The sequence below is a fragment of the Aythya ferina genome, assembly GCF_964211825.1.
Source record: "Aythya ferina genome assembly, chromosome: 8".
NCBI classification, from domain to species: domain Eukaryota; kingdom Metazoa; phylum Chordata; class Aves; order Anseriformes; family Anatidae; genus Aythya; species Aythya ferina.
This window is the reverse complement of record NC_140304.1, coordinates 26,577,492-26,595,968: the sequence shown is the minus strand read 5'-3', so window position 1 is coordinate 26,595,968 and position 18,477 is coordinate 26,577,492. Positions and strand designations below refer to the sequence as shown.

At 45.0% G+C, this 18,477-nt stretch overlaps 1 protein-coding gene across 1 annotated transcript in view; it reads left to right on the top strand.

Moving 5' to 3' along the window:
• LOC311440270 (uncharacterized protein) overlaps window positions 1–17,593 on the top strand; it is a 145,118-nt gene extending 127,525 nt beyond the window's left edge. Inside the window, exons 5-6 of the transcript XR_014695294.1 lie at window positions 1,667–1,768; window positions 17,470–17,593. The gene's annotated coding sequence lies outside the window, so the exon portion shown is untranslated. The remainder of the gene's footprint in view (window positions 1–1,666; window positions 1,769–17,469) is intronic.
• Window positions 17,594–18,477: the final 884 nt, after the last annotated feature.

The window sequence follows — 18,477 nt, the reverse complement described above, 5'->3', positions numbered from 1 at the left end:
GGTATTCCCGTATACTATACAAATATGAAAATGCTACACCAAGATAATATAGTTATAGCTAAAGGTGAGTTTATTGTGACACCAATACTCATATAGAAACTAGTGGGGGAGGTAACTGTGAAGATCTATAGGTACCTCAAGGGAGGCTGTAGCGAGGTGGGGGTTGGTTTGTTCTCCCACGTGCCTGGTGACAGGACGAGGGGGAATGGGCTTAAGTTGAGCCAGGGGAGTTTTAGGTTAGATGTTAGGAAGAACTTCTTCACTGAAAGGGTTGTGAGGCATTGGAACAGGCTGCCCAGGGAAGTGGTGGAGTCACCATCCCTGGAAGTCTTTAAAAGACATTTAGATGTAGAGCTTAGGGATATGGTTTAGTGGGGACTGTTAGCGTTAGGTCAGAGGTTGGACTCGATGATCTTGAGGTCTCTTCCAACCTAGAAATTCTGTGATTCTGTGATTCTGTGATATAGTCTGTGACACTACAGACCACAATAGCCACACTCTTACTTTTTACATAGAATTTGGAATTTAGACCCTGATTTGTCACAGCATTTAATCCTCGGTTTAACATGTGATAGAGTTCAGAGGTGGATTTGCATTTAAGTAGAAGCTTAAGACAAGTGCTTTTCCCTCTAGTACAGGTGTAATAGGATGCTTTTGTCATATATAGTCCAGAAGAATGAGTGGCAAATGATACGTCAACCCAGAGCATATCTAATATATACTTAATATCAGGAATAGAATGAATTAGTATTACGAACAGCGATATTAGAAATACATTAGTTTTCTCATGAAACAAGATCTGTAATGCAGTTAAGACCACTTGAAAGTTTTTAGGTCTTGCTTTTGTTGTGATACAAATAAACTGGGAATTCATGGGATCTGAAAACCTGTAATGCTCCAGAACTTTGCACCTTTCTAAGGATGACTGGAAGAAGGGCTTTACAAATGCACAGCCTCATGGTTTAACTTGAATCTTTGACAAGTGTATATTTTAAAGTGTTGTTTTTCCTTCAGTCAACCCCATAATATACTTGTATGCTCAAAGCCTTACAAAATCAAAATTGCTATGGAGAAGGGGATGGATTGCCATATCCCTTCTGCAGTTTCAATTAAAAGGCCTGATCATCAAATGAACTCACTCTTTGGGCTTTGCAGCAGGTCCTGAATTGTCATTCACTTGCTAATTATACAGTCTGTGGTGCTGGTGATTAGGGAGAAGAAAATAAAGGCTGAGTTTGACTGCAGATCTGAAAGTGAGCTTTCAAAGGTGACAATTAGAGAAACCCTCTTTTGACTTGCAAAGTTGATACAGAGTCAGAGAAAGATTAAATCTGGATCCAGTAGCTTTGTTTTGATTGAGGGACATTTCCAGCTGCAGCTACACTTTGCACGGTTACATTTTTGCCCAATCAATATGCATAGCGGGTGGGCCATGCAGAATCCGCGATATCAACTGCTTACAGGGTTAGAAGTTTGCTTTCCAATCAGACATGCATTTTAGGCTTCAGTAAATCTACTGTACTGAATCTGTGAAGCAACACTTTCAAATATAAGGCACTATTGAAGTCAGTAAGTATAAAGAAATTGCGTTATACCGTATAATGGGTAATAACAAATTTTGGCAATGCTTTAGAATAAATGTTCTTCTGATATTGTTCCATTGCAGGTATTTCTACTGGAAGAAAATTCTGAAATTTCAAAATGGCAGAGTCTTCCAGAAGTGGAAATACATTGGTCGAGAGGAAGCGTAAGATCCCAAACTGCAGAGGTAAAATGAGAATCGATGCCAGCTTAGAAGTTGCAAAAGAAGTTGAAACAAACAGTAGGGTTTTTTAGGCATGAAAACTAGATAAGAGCGAGGAAAGTCACTGTGTCATTGGGTAGAGGGAGGATGAGTTTAAGGGTAGCATAAATGCTTTCAAAAAATTAGATGATTTTGTGCCTCAGTGTTCAATTTGGACAATGACTCTGAACTTGGATGGGAGAAAATTGGCTTTATGGGAGTGAATTTGGAAGGATGGAAATGATGCCTTTTGAGGTAGAAGTAAAAATCAAAATCAAGGAGTGCTGTTTCAGGGGATCTGCGTCACTGTAGTCAGAAGAAATTGGCATTTGAAACTGCATTTCTACTTGAAGGATATTTAGGAATATGTTAAAGTGGGAGTGGTATGCGAAATTTCAGACATGATTCCTATATTTAAGATAGGAGAAAACTGTCATCTAGTTAAGCATAGGCATATTAGCGTGACATCAGTAGCATGCAAGGCATTGCAGTGATTTTGGAAAGAAGAGCAATAGAAAACACAGCAAATGGAAGACGTGGGATAACACAGTATCAGTTTACCAAAAGCAGATTTACTGGATTATCTTGATAATCTTTCTTTAGATTATCCTGATCTTTTTAGACAAATAAAATGGCAATAGATGTGATGTATATACACTGTGAGAGAAGCATCTGACACAGAGCTACACGGAGAATCATTTGACTGGAAAAGATGAAGATTAGGCCTAGAATTGTAAGATGGGTAGGAACTGGCTAAAGCAGATAACAGATGATGCTGAAAGAAGAAATACCAAGTTAGAGGGAGATAAAAATGGAGTTTCTGAAGGCACAGTCTGGGGACCTATATCCGTTAATATTTTCATTAATCAACTAGGCACAAAAAGAATAAGAACCTGCTAGAGAAATGTGCTGATGGCTGAAGTTGGGAGGGATTGTCAATAGCAAGGAGGCTCAGAGCATACAGAAAAATAGAATATCCTAAAGGATTGGGGAAATATAAATGGGATTACATTCAACGGTTCAAGTAGCAAGGTCACGTAGCTTGGGACTAATGACAATTTCTAATATAAGGTAAGGCTTGTCGGTTGGACTGATACAGGAGAATTGGGCATATATTTTGGCACTATTTCAAAAGAAGGATTTCTAGTTGAGATAGGGAAGAATTAATGACCCGAAGAAAGCTGTGGTAAGACTTCTGCAGGAATATGGTGACTACCTGTGACCACCTGTGTTTGAAAGAAACTCATCCTAGAAAGGTGAGTAGTTTGATGTGTTCACGGATTGTGCCTTAGAGTACTGAAGGCTTCAAAGAAACAGCCATAAACATGACAAAAGTGAAGAGGAACATTTTAAGCTTTGACAATATTGTTACATAAACAAAGAAGAACAAACTGCTCATTAGTAATTTACCCTGTATTTAAGAGAAGGGTTATTAATGAAAGATACGAGTTTCTGGAAAAGCCTTCAACAGGAGCAGTGGCGAGAACCCCTCTCACTAATTCAGTGATGGAAATGGGTTTGTCCGAGGGATTCAGCAGCATGTCTGCATGCTGTAGCTGCTCCAGTGGGCTGTTCCCATTCATTCTGATTCCACATTAATACAAAACCATTTCAGCTTTTAACCCCATATAAACCTCTGATCCAGAGCAGGATTATGACAATTCTGCAGCTTTAGCAAGCAGACTTATGGGGTGGCAAGGAGATTCTCCAGCCCTAGCAAATTTGGGATCTGGGGAAGAATGTTTTACCTATTCCCATTGCACTGAGAAGCAAAGGGAAGCAATCAGCTGTACTTCATAACGAGCTGAGATGGAGCTGCTCATAAATAAGAGGTGGGTTTCCCCAGGTGTTCGGTTGACTAGTCGTTACTTTAATCCAAAATGTTTAGCTGAAAATATTGGCATCTCATTGACAAATTGAATGCCTTCCCTTCCCCCAGCCATTACGTTTTCTGGGTTTCTGCTCATATCTCTTCCATTTCCCTTATTCAATTTGTCTAGCAGAATGAAATGAAAACATGCTGACATTTTCAAGGAAATCAGATACTTCCCATGAAAGTTTCAATGGAAAATTTTCAGAGAGCCCTGAGGCTCAGGGGCTGGTTGCATCGGGGTGTGGCCAGCTAAATCTCCTGCCTGACTCACTGGGGGCAATGCCTTAGCGTCCCTTAGACCTTTCAGGTGATTTACTTCTGAGAGGGAAACATCTTTCATGGGGAGCCCCGTGCTGTGGGTGGCACCAACTGCTCTTGCAGCAGCTCTGGCTGACCTTGCTGCGAGTGGTGCAGAAGGCTGAGCCCTGGCTGCTTCCACCCTCCCCTCCCTCCCCCTCGCACTGCGGAGGCACATGAGAACTGACCACAGTGTAGCCCTAAATGTTTTATTTTTAACTTTTGCCAGACAACACGTGTATCCAAGGCCAAACAAAAAGAGCCGGAGAATGGGGTATAAGTGCTTGTCAATGTCAGACCCGATCATTGTCAAACAGGGGCTGGATTCTGCAGCTACGCTGCATACAGCGCTCCTGTTTCCTTCAGTGGTGCTCCCAAGCCACAGCGAGGAATGCCTAGAGAGATGGATAAAGGCAGACAGACATAGATACAGACTGACAGAATCAACCCCCAGATGGAGGTTGCTTGAATTTACCAGAAATTAAGATGCTGTACTGCTTAAGAAAGAGTTCCATGATCTCATTAAGTCTCTTTTGTGTCTCTCTTTTCATTTTATCCTCCACTTTCCCCCTAAAAAAGAAAAAGAAAAAACCCACATACACAAAAAAAAAATCCCAACAACTTTATGTCATTTGCAGATTGAATTAGAGGAAAATTGCCTATGGACTAAATAAAATGTTTGTGTACTTTTCTACTAGCAAAGTCCTGTACTGACGGCTTGTGTTTTTTAAAGGAGACGAAAATGCAGCATGTCACAGTAATGGCACATAGTCTAACTTGCTCTTGCAAATCGGGACTTCTTAATATTTTCCTTTTAAATAAAAATGCCATTTATCATTATCAAATGAAGTGTTAATGGAATCAACTCATACACAAACTCATGCATATATATCTATAAATAAATATAATATATACATAAAAAAATCCTTACTGCAGAGAATGATCAAGCACCTTGTCAGCAATCCATATTATATTCGTTAATTTGATTCCTGCCAAAAAATCACTTAAGTGAGACCTTCTGATTTCTTTCTTTAACGCTTGAGGCTCCTTTCATCCAGGCAGTGTTTATTAACCTATTTCTGGAAATCAGCATAAGCACAAGCTATATTTAATCTGTTCTTTTCATGTGCTTTTTTTTTTTTCTTTTTTTTTTTTTCTTCCTTTTATTTTTATTTTTGTTTTGTGTGCATGTTTGTGTTTTTGTTTTTAATTCCAGTGTAAGAATTAGATACTGAGCATTGGCCACTGTTAAAAAACAACAACTTCAAATAGTGAGAACTGAAATAATAAATACTAAGGTTCATTATGTGTGTTTATATGTCTGGGGGGAGGAGGGGGTTCTGAATCCAGTTTAGTTCCAGGACTAATGGTAATGGCAGCAGGAAAAGTATACTCACCTGAAGAGTAATACTGGGACCTCATGGCTGAGCTTTGGGGTGCAGCTTCAAAGCTCTGCACTCTTCTCCCAGCTTTACTGGTAGCCCAGTTATTTTCCAAGGCAGATCTCTCGCCCGTATGCCTCTGGGTCCCCATCTGAAAAGTGGGTGTAAAATATTAAACTCCTTACTTAATTTGAAGTCTGGGATGACTTGTTGAATGTTAGAGACTGAATCAACCCCAAATTCTTTGGCAGAACCCAAAATAAGTATGGGTTTCTCGAGCCACTCGGTTCAAGCACATTCCTGAAAGATGTTATACCTCACAAGAATCACTTGGATTTGTATATGTTGGTAAATAGAGTGCGTAATAAATCTTTGTAGTATTTATTGCTCTGCCAATATGTCTGTCTTGGCAATATTAAAAGATATGCATGTATGCTTATGAATTTTATTTCTCTTCAAAGGAGCTAGCTCCTTGCACTAACAATCACAGCTATGACTTGATAGACTCCTCTTTACCTGTCATGCCTGTAGAAATCTCCAGAGAATTAGAATTCTCATTAAGTGCTCTGGAAAGCAGAATTTAATCAAATGTATGCCAAAGCTCACAGTTAAAAAATATGCAACTATAAATTGCATTTCTGTAGAAGTTGTTGCAGTCCTACAGTGACCACTGAAGTCTTTTTTATTTATCGTACTATGAATACAGAATAGATAAAATTAAATCCTCCATAATCAATGGCTCCAATTTACATGCTTTACTTGTCAAAGTGACTTTCTCCAGTCCCCACAAAATGCTATATAATGTGACATCTCGCAAGTCTTCAGGAACACCCTAAGATGAATCTGAAAGATAAATATTGCAGTTGTGAGTCTTTCTGTCATGACTCAAATAATTTTAAAATTGCTAAGATGTATTCCTCTAACAATGTTAAAATTGTTCTAATGCAGGATAAAATGGTAGTTTTAGTCTCTGTAATTTTTATAGCAGCTTGTAATTTCCTTGCACTCGTTACAATTCTCAGCTCAGGAAAGATTACAGGAGAAAACATTTTCACTGGAAAGTCTGACTCTGCTGCTCATCTTCCCTGTGAAGAATATACCCAATATTTAGAATCTAAGAAGGCTTTTACAAGTTGTTTGGTGCTGTAAGTGTCAAAGTTAGACCATTTGATTTGGAATAGTGTCATTTCTGGAGTCCGTTAAAGGCATAAGTATGAGCCCACCTCCTGGTTTCTCCCCCAAACAGCCTTTTATGAACACTGATGCACTCATCTGTATCTATTCTGTTTGGGGCCACTCACCAGCAGGCTGGGAGATTTTTGAGAAGTGTGAAATATCAGAGTGAAACATTCGTGTTCTATGTTTCTGCTTTGAATCAGCTTTAAATCCCCAAATTAGAAGAGCTGTGATTGCCAAGGAAGAGGTTTTTAGAAGTGCTTGAACAGTAAAAACCCTCAAAAAGCAGGTACCTTATGTGTACTGAGATCTGACAGAGTGCTGTTGACATATGTCACTATCGTTAAATACACGGCGCTGAAGCTTGGGCTTATTTGTAGATGTGTAACACAGTTATCCTTTCAGGCTGTCTTTGGGTTAGGGTGCTGTTTTGACTGTAGCTGTGGTGACATGACAGAGGGGAAGAACAGATATTTTCTAGATAAGCTGATAAAGGAGGAGAAGCAGAGTCATCCTTCAGGCTCATGCAGAGATGGGAAGAGGAGGAGGACAAAGTGGTGTTCAGAGAGACAAGGGTGAAGTTGTTGCACCAAGTCACACTGAGTCTGGGTCACGAAAAAGTGTCTACAGATGATGGTGTTCTGTCAGGCTGCACACCTACAGCCACTGAACCAACACTGCCTTTTTCCCGTGGTTGAGCTGGTGAGGATACGTTTCAGAGATGGGTACCTGCATGGGCTTAGGCGTGTCATTCTGGCATGCACAAAGGACTGTGCTCAACTGTATTGCTCCAGGGTGAATTTGTGGAAGACCCTGGGCAGATTGTGAAGTAGGAGGCCCTGTGGATTTCTGCCAGCATGCAGGGGAACATTTTGGATTTACATCCACGGGGACAAACAGGCAAAGTCTCTGATTTCATGGGAGCTGATTTCACAGGACCTGCTGACTGCCCCGTGCCTCTCACTGTCCCTTTGGGAACCACCTGGGTTTCCTGGACAGTGAGGGGTCAGTTTGCTTCATGTCAGTGGTTGGTGGAGAATTTCCTGCACCCCCCTCCCATCTTATCTATCCCCAAAACATTCAGGACAATAACCTGTGCAGCCACTGATCTTTTCTCATTCTCCGGCTGCCAGGACTGGCTCTGAGACACAGGGCCCTAAATCACAAACCTAGAGAAGAACAAATCTGGCCTAACGCTGCCTGTGCCTTTGTACCCCCAGCTTTCTTGGAGGCAGAGCCCAGACACACACCTTCACTTTTCAAAGGCACGTTGCTGGTGCGCCAGTTCTGCAGTACCCTAGGGGCCAGCCGGACGGAGAGCCCAGAGCTAAAGTCAGCCTCTTTGTATGAGATCATGTCTTTTTAACTCATCTTCCCCATCCTTAGTGCCCGAAATTCTATAATTAAAAATTAAGACAAGTGGGTAACACAAACTTTTGAGCTAGAAACTGAGCGCTAGGCCTCCCTCCCCACCCACTTAAAAATGCCGTATATATTTTGTTCTTGTAAAGAGCTGTGGGATACAGCATCACCTCAATTGTAACGAAACAGCAAAGAAATTCCACATGGGGAAAGGTTTTCTGAGGGTATATTCTCAGTTACTGCTGAAGATTAAAAATAACTTCTCAAGCAATAAATTGGTTGAGACAGTAACAGGACCAAAATCATAGTGAAATCTAGTAATGAAATATTAATGCTACCATGTTAAGCTGGGAAAATCATAAAAATTCATTTTGCAGAGCTGCGTAGATCCTATTTCTGGTGTCCTGAGCTGGCTGGATTTTAGCGTGCAGCGCTTTCTACTTGTGTCCCGTTCCTCTACACGGTTCTTATTAGCAGAAAGATGACCAACCTCTTAAGCCATGTAACAAGAAACCCTGTTGGAGGACATGCCAGCAGCTCTCTAGAATCGGAAGGCATGTTGCGAGTGACACAAAGAGCTGCACGTACCTGGTGCTTCGCTTTACTGCGCCACTAAATGGCCATTGTAGAGCCGTGGCAGACGTATGGAGGGGTTTTATTTCTAGGGCAACATTATTTTGCGTGAAACTGAAATTAGATAAAAACTAGGTGTAAAGGTGTGTTTGAATTTCAGTTCCTGCTTGATCTTTGTGTGCCGAAAGGACCTCCCTCGGATACTCAGTCTAGCTGCAGGCTTTCTTTCAGGTCCTGGAACCTGCAGCTTTCAGAAGTCAGGCCAATTTAAATTGTGTAGATTTTGCTACTTTACATAACCTGTTTGAATTCTGTGGGTTTAAAAACCTGCAAGGTAAATAGCTACATTCTGCATGTGCCTGTCCTCCTGGCTTGGGCTGGAGCTTTCATGTCACACCGTTAAACAGGGTGGCGGGAGGAAGCCTTGCAAGGTGCAGACACGTGCCTTGAACGGTGCGTGGGGCTTTCCAGAGCTGAAGGGGTGGCTCATTCACCGTCCAGCCAAGGCAACTGCTTTGTTGGTGTCCTTTGTCCTCCAGCTTGTGTCAGCCACTGCCCCTTTCAGAGACACTACATTATTAGCAGTGGCCATAGCTCAGCTGGAGGTGGCTGGTTTGAGCTCATAGATGTAACGGGGACTGCATTTTGTAACACTGCCTGGAGGGAGGGGTATGAACCTCGCAGTCAGACTGGCACCATGTGCCCAAGAAAAATCATGCCTAGAGTCACACTTGGGCATGTTGAGGCACCAAATGGAGGAGCCCAAGTAGCTTCCCTTGGAGAGAAAGGGGCACCCCCAGGGGTGAAAAAGGAGTCTGGAACTGAGCAAGACAAGCCGGAGAAGCAGATCTCACCACAGCATCCACACCTAATGCAGCTGGTGGAGAGACAGAGGTGTGGTACCTCCAGAAAACAAAACCTGGATGAAGCTGAACCTGAGATGGAGTCTTCAAAGGGGCACCCAAACCCACAGGACTGGCCTCGTGCCCAGGACAGATATGGAGGCCTGGAACTGAGCTGCTCTAAGGGAACAGGCTGCATACACCAGCAGCCTGTGGCCAACGTCCCCCTTCCATGCCTCACCCCAGGCCTGGGCCTTTCCTAGTGCCTGGCAGCCACTGAGTTTCATGGCCAAATTACCTCCAGGACATCAATATGGTGTGTGTGTGTTTTTTTTTTTTTTTTTTTTTTTTTTTTTTTTTTTTTCTCTACTGAATCCACCCTGGAAGTCTCAGAGGAGGACTCATTCAAATCAAATACCGAGCTGCTTTGCTGCCTGCGTGCCAAGGATAAGAAAGCTAAAAAATAAAAATCCCAGCAGCATCCAGCACTGTGCCCGTGAGCATCACCTCATAGCCCTGGTCCCTGGGCGCACACGGACCTCGCTGCCCTGGGCTTTGCCATTTGCTGCAGGCGCGAGCCTTGTGGAGCCGCCGAGGGGACACTGCAGGGTGGCTTTGCTGGGCGCGTGTGCCCTGGGGCAGCGCCTCGGCATGCTGATGCTCTCATGTGAGTACTGAAAGGCAGCAGAGAGCATAATCTGTTTTAATGGCTCCTTCTGCTGCTGCCGAATAGCTCCCTAGCTTGGATTACTTCTGCTGCAGGCACGATTAGTCAGCAGTTGACAGGGCAGGGGGTCTCGGTGGGGAGTCCATCGCTGGCTAAGAATAGGAGCCAGATAAACATTATTTTCTGGCTTATTGGGAGAAAAGCTTGCAGAGAGCAGAAAGTTTGTCCCTCGCTGTTTTCCTGGGTAGGGGTGCAGTCTTGAAGGCGATGAGACAAACACTTGAGGATGGCTGATAGCACTGGAGTGCAGCATAAACAAGGAAATGATACTGGATCCCAAGGTATGGGGGGAAAAAAAAAAAGAGGAGAAGATGCCTGCTAAAGAGAGCTCAATATCAGATACATTTTGGAAGAAAAGCTTCCTGAAAATATGCGAACTCACTAAAACAAGATCTGAAAGGATGCACAAATGGTTCTCACCTCCTTCGCTGGAAAGAACTGGGTGTGTTGTGGGAATGCTTGTTCGGTGTTTGCCTTTGAATAATGACACAAAATGTAATGGTCAGTGGAGTTAAGCCATTAAGGGTAAATCAGCTCTGTTTCCACCGGAAGGCAGCCTGGATTACCCTGCAACACCGAAGCCATCTGTAGTTCCCACATCGATTTTCTTCTCCACGGCACCGAACACACAAAATCAGCAGGCGCCTTTGAGTGCTCTCTCAGCCGCATGGAGAAAATAGATAAAAGCCCTCTGGGCCTCCTGTATGTCCATGTGCGGCCTCACCTGTGTGACACCTGGCTGTGCCCAGCACAGAAAGAAGCACAGGCAAGCTGGGAAGCCTGCTGAATCGGCATATTTGCCGTGGAGGAGGAAAGACTGCCAGGAAGCAGTGACCTGCCTCCTTTCTGCAATGCACTGGCGTGTAGCCTCCCAACAGGAGCAGCTTTGTTTTGTGCCAGCATCTCGGAGACGGAGGAGGCTGTGCCCAATTCAGTGGAAATAAAAGGCAACCTCCTCTTTTTGTTATTTGCTGCTCTAGTGGAAACTCTGCTTCCCCTGATCCACCGCAAAATACTGTTTTCGTTTTCCAGGCAGCTACAGTGTTGGCCTTTGCAAGAGAAAATACCTGTTTAAGTGCCTTGGAAGGCACAGCAGCTTCTTCACCGCGCCTGATGTTTCATTGCATCTGACCTTGCCCTGACCAGGTGATGGCAGCAGCTCTGGTTACACCAAAGGCAGCCCACAGCGCTTCCAGATGCTGGAAAGCTCCATTTTTATCAATCAAGCAAAGGCCGAGCAGCACACGGCGGTGCCTGTGTCCCTCCTTTAATTAGACACTCCAAGAAGTGAGAATAGCATCAAATAAGGTGAGGTCCCGCTATTAATAACCAGCAATTTATATAGATGCTTTAAAAAAAGATCCAAATAAAAACCTGCCAGCTTCAGATCAGAGACAAAAAAAAGCCTTTTATGTTTCTGAGCTCATCTGAGCTCTCAAGTCGGGGAGTAAGTCCACTTCGCAAAGCCACGACTGAGCTCCTGCCGGCCTTTGCATTCAGCATCGCTGCGACTGCTCACGTAGCAGAGGGTGAGGCTGCCACAACCTGCCCGTCCTGCACAGCACCCACGGCCCCTAGAAATGCCACTGCCTTTATGAGGAGGCAGCAAGCCCATCGGGACCCCCTGCCTGGTGGAGAAACCCACAGGAGACTGCATGCTCCTTCACTTCCAGTGCTGGGAAGAAAGGCAGCGTGCAGAAAGCCACAAATGTCAGAGGACGATGACCAAGTATGAATTCAAAGGTTAGTCCCTTGTTCCCCACAGCTGTAAAGGAGGGAATCACTGCCTTCCGAGATGGATAGCGCCATTCATCAGACACAGAGAGCTCAGTCCCTCGTACGGTGCCAAATCATCTGGACCTTTATCTCCCCGTCCCTGTGCGGGAGACAAATCCAGGCCTGCTGGTGCTTGGGATGGGGGATGGGGAAGAAGTTATTAGGAGGAAATTTTTGAAGCATAAACAAAATTTCAGCAAAAGGTTGTTCCTGCCATGACACGATTATAAATGAGATGATCAACCACAAAGAACATTATTCTTCATGGCTTTAGCAAAATGATGCTTCTGGTCTGGTGGTAGAAGTAAAAAAATTAAAGGGAAAGGGAAGGGGTTCCTTTAAAAATTCCAGATATTTTAATTAATGCCAATAGCATTAAAATATTATGGCTTGAGATGCTTATGAAAAGTCTCTTTTATTCATTAAATTTCTCAGACCCAACATAATTAGAATTCTTAACATTCGTGATCTCTCGGCGTTGGCTTCCAAAATTAATGGTCTGAGTAATTTCTTACAGCAGATGAACTGAGTTTCAAAATAAATGTATTGTGGTAGTAAACATCAGCTTTTTTGTAAAGGTAGGGTGCATCATCTAACAACACTTTTGGAGAAGAAGAACACCCTCCATTTTCCTTCACCCAGATTTCCATATTCAAAGGACATATTAAAAGACTGGAAATTCTCATATGCAAAATTTAGGAACTCCCTGAACAGAAGCTGCCTGCACCGCTGCTGCATGCAAATCCCGTTGCAGTTTTAGCACCACAGGTTCTTACTGCAGGTTGCTGCTTCATGTGTCGGGGAGGATGAGGGGGCTGTGAGGCTGAAGCAGGCACGGGAAGGGTCCTGGTTCAGGCGGCTGGATGGTGCCCTGCAGAGCTGGCTGCTGCCCAGAGCCTGCGCTGTAAGCCCGGGAAGGTTGGTTAACCCAGACGTGTTGCATGGCGGTGCTCAATGTGTGCTGTTCTTTTTTGGCATCTCATTTCCAGGACGCGGAACACTCCCAGCTGCAGCTCCTGCTGCTGGAATGTGAACCCAGAAGAGCCACACGGTGCTGGGGGCTGGAGGAGCTGCTGCCGCCTGCTGAGCAGGGCAGGATGGCACAGATCTTCTGGCAGCCTCCTGACGGTGACACTCAGGATGCAGGAGCCCATTCCCAGTCCTGGAAAGCCAGCAGGGATGGTGGGTGCAAATCACTTCGCCTTCTCCTCTGCATCTCATCCTTGTTCCAGCTTTCTGTCTTTGCCTGGCTGGTCCCGATCCCCACCATTCAGGTTCATTTCCCAAGGCTCAGCCCCCTTCTCTATGCAGCACCAGGCTTCCCACCCTGCACTGTTGCTTGGTCCCCCTGTCTTTGCACAGCCCATCAGTTAACATGTCCTTGAAAATAACCCATGGTGGCAGGTGTGTGAGCCTTTGCTGCAGGCAGTGCTGCAAGGGGACGAGCAGCTCAGGCTGGGGCTGGAAGGGGCTCCCCCAGTCTGGATGAGCCAAAGGGCAAGATGAGGACAGCAGGACAGCATCTGCAGAGTTTTTAGAGTTCCCATGACAGAAAGTCTTTACTGAAGAAGTCAGGTTGGATCTTTATTTTTATTTTTCCAAATGCGTTCACTTGGCCACACTTGCTTGGACTTCCACAGCAGTAACGAAAGGCCCATCCTTAATGCAAAGGTCACAAGTTGACTAAATTTCTGCTCCCCTATCCAAAGCACGAGGAGACGTGGTGCATCTTAAAGAAGCGGATGTCAGTTCTTTTTCTCTTTTACCATTACAAAACAGTGCATTGTTCCCTGGCCTTGCCCTTGGGAATAGCTATATTGTTTTGGCTGAAGCTTTCCAAAAAAATTCAGCCTGAGGCAGATGCCCGGGATGGAAAATGACAAGTTACTGGTCAAAATATGACAGTTATAAGCAGCTGAAAGTAGGGGCTTGTAATTGGAAATGTCAGATGGTCTTGACAATAGGCAGTGCTACCAGCCCACCAAGCTCAGGAAGTTTGCTCAGGATTTCATGTGCAGGGAGACGCAGTGTGTGCTCCTCCTCATCGTCTCGGTAATTTCATACATCACAAAAAGGAGCAGCTGCCTTTCCTGGGTGTGAAAGCACGGCAGGCGCTGCACTCCTGCTGCCGCCACCTTTGTCCTCTGTTCCCTACCCCACAGCCCCATCAGCGTCGCTGATGCTCTCAGCACCCCCACTGCAAGTCCCCTGAGTTTCTGCTCGTTTCTGGCCCTGAGACCTGTGGGTTGGCCACTTGCAGCTCTCTGCCAGCTTTATCACCTGGCCCTTTGCCTTGAGAGGAAAATTTCTGAAGGCTCCAGGCACTGCTCGCCCCGACCCAGCTGGTCCCTTCCCACCACTGAGCCATCTCCCAGGGACAAATTCCCTCTCCAGCCACCCCGCGCTGCAGGCGGTTGCTTCTCTTTCATTAAGTTTATATTTAACTTCCCCCCAGCAGCTGGGACCAGGAGGAGCAGGTTAGTGTCTCAGAGCTGGAGCACGACATTGAATTACCTTGTTGGTTTACCTGGCCGTAATAGCAAAAACATCCCAGCGCTATAGTTAAGGGTTTGTCAGCATTTCCATTACAAACCTCCTCTTCTCAAGAGGTTTTAAGTTAGCTGTAAAAATCTGTTCCAATGCACAAACTTAGTTTATAACTTGGTGTAGAACTATATTTTATCTTTTAATATTGGAAAATACACACAGTCAGTTCAGAGTGAAGTACATACGCATTTACCAAAGAGATACTGGTCTTAGGCGGAGAGAGCAACCTGTTCAGCATCTTCTGTTTAATTTAGCTGACAAATACTATTACTCTGGCCATTTTCATGGGTAAGATATTGTAGTCTGACATTCTCTTCCATTACGGGCACACAAACTCCTCTAATATATGTTAATGTGATCATTCACAAGTGCAGCACAGTCAGTGTGGAGGAAACGTAAGAGGCCCGGCACAAAGGCTGCTTGCCCTTCGCTTCCCTTTATTCCACGCACTGATTCAAGGACACTTCACTCATGCTCTGCAAAAGCAAAGTCTTTGACCAGCTGCCTGGCAGGGAGGACTCGGCAGCTGTGTCGTCATGGGTCTCTCTGCCCGGGCCTGCATGGCACGCAGGCACCAGAGGCACAGCCTCCTTCGGGTGCCTTCTCCTGCCTGTCCCGGTCCCCAGGGCCTCTCCTCCCCTCCTCCCCCTCAGCCTGCCAGGTGCCGTGGGCAGGAGAAGGGCGGTGGAGAAAGAGCTGGCTCTCAGGGGTCCAGCTGATGATCTGTGGTTTCTCTAATCAAAAGGTGCTGTCTTGGTGCAAAAAGGCTGGGTCAGTGCCCTTCGGAGGAGCAGAGGTAGTTCATGTCACATAAGGATCTAACCCAGGGATGACATCTTTGGCTTGTGGAGGGGGTTGAACTCAGTACCAAAAAGCACCACGTGGTTGGCATGGGAAGGCAGCCCCTTGTCCCAGAGCCTCCATCCTGCTGAGGCGAGGTGGGGACTGGGGTGAGTAGGATGTGCCGTGCAGGGAGCCTCCACACTCACTGTCAAATAAATGTTTTCCCTGGAAATTTCTTTCAAATTTATTTATTTATTTATTTATTTATTTATTTATTTATTTATTACGGACAGTTTGTTCTGTATGTGTTAATGAAAAGTATTTGTTTCAGAAGTATTTGTTTCAGCCTTTCTGGCTTTAGAAAACTTGTGGCAAGGCAGTCCAGGCCCTGCAGGCCCAGAAGTGCTCCCATTTCCCTGTCGTGGCTGCACTGCTGCTGCTGAAGTGACTCTGAGAAAGCAACTTGTTGTTAGCTAGGCTGCCTGGTTGCTTTTACTTCCCCTCCCAGCCATCCCACGTTCCCCTTTTCTTGCTGCCCTCTCCTTGGTGCTACTGCTGAACGCCAGACGTGGTTTGCTCAGGGTGGGATCTGCCTTCAGCCACTGCTCAGCCCGGGGCCTCTGGCTGCCCTCGCTGCAGGTGGCTTCCAAGTGAGTCAGGGTTCTCTTGCTCACAGCTTTCCCTCCTCTTCTTCTCAGCTCCGCTTCCTTTTGATGCTTACCTTTGGATTCCCTTCCCGTATGCACACTTCCACCCCCGTGACAAGGCTCATTTTTCAGGACAGAGGTTCTATTTCTCATCAAAATGCTGGCAAAGATAAGGGCCATATAGGTCTGGGGACCAGCTGATGGAAATTCATCTAAATCCCTGCTTCCTGTCGATAGCCAAGGCTATGCAGGCATGGCTGCAAGCCCATGATTCAGCAACTTTAACTGATTAATCAAGTCACTTCATTTTTTATGCATGCAAGTTTGCCCAAGGCAGCTGTGTTCCGTCGGCTTCTCGTCAGCGTGTTAGCAGTGCTGAGGATGTCAAAGGGTTTGTGATACTGATATAAATATATATATATCTGCGTAGGTTTCTGATTAGGTTGTGATTTTGAATGCTCTTCAGTGGCATGCGTTTGGTTGATAGAATCCTTTCTGCGCATTTACATGCACGTTGTACCTCTGATGCTGCGTTTCTTAATTACCGATGCACTTTATCTGAGTAAAACACATAACAGGCCCCTTAGCATAAATTACACTCGGTGTGTGTGCACTGAGAGTCCTCCCCAGGTGTGTGAGGGGATAAAGACGTGTTACAAAGCACACGCGTCTCGGAAAAGGTTCAGGAAATCTCGCTTTCCCCCCAAAAAAACAGAACCAACCTCGCAGCTAAACCTCATAAGAACAGCAACCCAGAGCAATTTTGGGCTGGGGTGGAGGAAAGCTGTGTCTTGTATTTCCTACCTAACCTTGTGGCACTGGGGGTGTGCATGTAGACTGCAGCTGATGAGGGACCTGGTAGCATCGCATCCTACTTTAAGGGAAAAAAAAAGGGGAAAAAAAAGGGGAAAAAAAAGGAAAAAAAAAAAAGGAAAAAAAAAAAGAAAAAAAAAAAGATAAAAATTAAAAAAAGGAAAAAAAGAAAAAAAGGAAGGAATTCTGTATTTTGGGTATCAGTGCTCATTGCAGCAGCCATCGCAATGCTGCAAAAGATGACTTTTTTGAGGTTTACAGCTGGTGAGGGTGTGGGGAGCGGGTGCTGGGCTCACAGCCCACAGCTCCCTGCGAGCACTTGGCCATCTCGGCTGCTGGGGCCGATTTGCTGAGCTCTGTTTTGGGGCTGCTCTCGCCTTCTTGTACCTAACCATGCAGTGCCCCAGTGCCTACTAGGTTTCATCAAAGAATTCATCGCCTTTCTTGGCTACGAGTGGAGATTCACCTCTGTGTTACAGCCCAGACGCTGCATCAAGGTGCTCGCCACAGCCCAGCAGCTCAGGCTACGGGACTTGGGATTGTGTGGCTCTACCAGGTGTAAAATTAAGAGCACAAATTAAGTTGGTATGTTAAAAAAAGGAGGAGGGAGAATTAGAAAATGAATGCTTGGCTTCAATGAAGTCAAAGGGATACAGATAGCTCTGTTTGTTAGATTTTTTTTCATGGCAGCAGTAGTTGTTGATGTTTATTTTCCCTCACTTCAGTAGAACAGTGTTTGTTAATAATTCTAATAATAAAACATCCACAACAATGGCGAGATTTGCCAATTTTTCAAAATTGTGGCTCAATGGAATTAATAAAAAAGGGATTCTTTTTTTTTTTTTTTTTTTTTTTTTTTTTTTTTTTTTTTTTTTTCCCTAAACATAGAATACCTGGTGTAAAGTGGTGATGCCCGCTGTGAGTGCCTCCACGAGCAGCTCTGGCCAGGAGAAGAATTCAAGTAACTTCATAGACTTTGCATTGTCAGTTGCAACAATTATTGCAAAAATACCCCCATCAAAACAAAACAAAAACCCAACCCTGCTAGAACTGACTCGCAGATGGACAAATTTGTTATTGTTTGCATGATCTTTAGCAATGTGTTTGCAGGTTTCCACAGCCTTGTTTAAATTCAAGCAAGGACCTTTTTGCACCAACTTTGCAGGATTTCATTTGTGAGTTGTACATTTAATTCTCCACAGCAGATGGTGATGTGTGGGTGTACTGCTGTATATTTGCAACAGATTCCTTATCCTACAAAATTAATTAAGTGTCTCATGTGCTGATTTAAAATCAGAATTGTATTGTTCGTAAAAAGCTAATTCTTGCATATCATTTTGCTGGGACCTGTGCAATCCACGCAAAACGTAGCAGACGAAGTCTAAGTGCTTCCTTAAAGCAAAGGGATGGTGGCAGCACCTGGTAGCCCTGACGCGGGCTGCCGAGCTCGTGCATTTGTGTGTTTAAAAGTCACTTAAAGAAAAATGAGGGTTTGGGGCCTCAGTGCCAGTTTCCCAGATGTTGCTATGACAAAGGCTGCTGGGGCTGGCACCCAGCGCTCACGAACACCCTGCACAGACACGGCTGCCGATTTCAGCCCCTTTTCCTTTGGTGTGTTCCTTTCCTAGGCAGGGATTTATCTGAAAATGATTGCTCCTTTGCTGGCGCTGCCTACAGTCACACACAAAGTTGAGGGGCTTTTTGGTGTTTTGCTTCCTCCCTGTCTGACCATGTCGCGTGTCTTTATGAACGCTTTCCCTGAGGCCTGCGGCTGCTCAGCGGCCTGTCTGGTGCTTTGGGGTCTCAGAGGAGAAAGAAACCGAGAGGGTGGACGGAGACATTGGGCAGCGGGAGGCTGCCTCGGCAGCCCTGTGGAAAATGGGGCTTCCTTCTCCA